The 2,383-nt window shown below is 37.0% G+C and overlaps 1 non-coding gene across 1 annotated transcript; it reads left to right on the plus strand.

Moving 5' to 3' along the window:
- Nucleotides 1-616: 616 nt before the first annotated feature.
- On the plus strand, nucleotides 617-698 carry Trnas-gcu (transfer RNA serine (anticodon GCU)). Its single transcript has one exon. It is a non-coding gene; the product is annotated as a tRNA-Ser (tRNA).
- The last annotated feature ends 1,685 nt before the right edge of the window (nucleotides 699-2,383 follow it).

Below are 2,383 nucleotides of genomic sequence, written 5' to 3' on the forward strand. Positions count from 1 at the left end.
ATTTATTAAATTTATTTATGTAAATATATATTGTATAAAATCTATATCGTATTAATCATTATATCATATTTCTATTTACCAGCATTGATTCATCACGGTCCGTCTGTGTCGATCAAGCGTCCGCTCATCATCATCATCATCATCATCATCATCATCATCATCATCATCATCATCATCATCATCATCATCATCATCATCATCATCATCATTATCATCATCATCATCATCATCACCATTAAAATGACCGGTCTGGCCGGTTGGTGGAGAATAAGCGACAAAGACACTGGGAACCTCTGTGAGTCAGGTATGTGGTTGGCTACTGTAAGTATCTCAACCATGATTCCTTCACCATAACTCAAATTTTAGCTGAGACAGCTGCCCAGTCGTCCTTCGCTGACTGTTCCAGCTGAGTGTACTGGTAAGTCATCCGAACTAATATGTGCTTTCAGTTCGTGTAGTTGGTTTTATGGAATATCGCATCGCGATTTTAATTTATTTATTTAACGTTATTGAATGATTTTCTTTGCCAGAACCTTATTGTTGATCAAGTATGTTTTGCTGCAATAACGTCGAACGTGTGTGTTAGTTATGCGCCTCTCGATCGTCGGGACCATAGGACGAGGTGGCCGAGTGGTTAAGGCGATGGACTGCTAATCCATTGGGGTCTCCCCGCGTGAGTTCGAATCTCATCCTCGTCGATCATATTTTATTCGGGATCACTTAACAATAACATTTAACATTTAATACATAACAAAACATTTACAACTGCAGTACCATCTATTTTGTAAATATCCCTATTTTAACAGGTCTTTTGTTGACAGCTGTGAATTGTTCATACATGGGAGGAGGGGACGTCCACTCTAGGACATTGTTCATCCAGCTTTAAGTCTGACGGCCTCGATGGCGTCATCCCTCTAGCGTACCCTGACACACAGTCTTGTACAGTGAGTCGTGCCTTGTCAGTTGTGACGTATGAGAAACGAAGCCAGCATTCGTCGGTTGACTGTAGTCGGAATGGTTCTTGTGGGCCTATAAAGTTATGCGGTAATGTCTCGAACGTATTCGTTGGTATGAAATTCGGAGGCACTTGTGTGAAAAGGCCTGTATCCTAAGTCAAGACTTTTTAAACGACATCAGTAGGTACAATAGGTAATAATATTGCGTGAAAAACAATCAATATCACACTGTTAAGCATATGATAAACCAGAAACACAACTATTAAATTTGAACATACGATACTATTATACACTAAACATCGTACACGACTGTTTCGTATACTCTGAGGTCGTTTATAGGCAAACATAAGCTTTAACAAATGTAAGGATTTTACATTTTCCTTGTCTCGATATCTTTAGAAATCCCAGTATTTTTCATACTTTAGCAATATTAGGAAGCGATGTGTTAAAACATAAATATATTGGTTGACTTAATTAATATTTCTCTGAGTAATACATGAGGGGCTACCTTATGTCATATTTTGCACTCAAGAAGATCAAATTTCAATAACATATAACACGTATTCGTTGGTATGGAGTGCGTAGCAGTCTCCGGAGGCACTTGTATAAAGAGGCCTGTATCCTAAGTAAAGCGGACTTTTTCCAACAACATCAATAGGTACAATAGAAAAATAATATTGCGTGAAAAACAATCAACATCATAGTGTTAATCATAAGATAAACAAGAAACACATTTCTTGAATTTGAACATATGATAATATTATACACTACACTTCGTACACGACTGTTTAGTATACTCGTAGATCGTTTATATGCATTCATTGGCTGAAACAAATGTAACGATGTCACAATTTTATTGCCACTATATCTTTAGAAATCCCTCTATTTGTGCAAAATATTAGCAATATTAGGTAGTGATGTTTTAAAACATACAGTATATTGTATTACATGATTAATATTTCTCTGAGCATCACATTATGGACAATCCTATGTAATATTTTTCATTAATGAAAATCAATTCTGAATAACATTGGTTGGATGATTTTTCTTTTAAAACATTTAAACAAACTAGATAAGGACCAATAACATAAATTATTATCTACGGCATCGAATGGCGTTGCGTCGGTGGCGAAACCAGCTTACAGGAAGCAGTTAATAACACGGGATTGAAGGTCAAGGGTACGGGTTTGGCAAGACGAGCCTTTCCGAAGAGTGAACGAGGCATTCCACATCGGAGCACTAAATCGTTCAACAACTGCGGACTTTGACACGCGAAACGAAACTGTCATGCACATGGAAAAACATTCCAAGCATGTAAGAAACTTAATCAACCTGGTTTTTAGTGTAGTTCAGTTAAGTGTGTTTGTAACAGTGAGTGTACCTCAAAGTGAGAAGAAACATACTACAATAATGATATTGGTATGCTC

The sequence above is a fragment of the Dreissena polymorpha genome, chromosome 3, assembly GCF_020536995.1.
Source record: "Dreissena polymorpha isolate Duluth1 chromosome 3, UMN_Dpol_1.0, whole genome shotgun sequence".
NCBI classification, from domain to species: Eukaryota; Metazoa; Mollusca; class Bivalvia; order Myida; family Dreissenidae; genus Dreissena; species Dreissena polymorpha.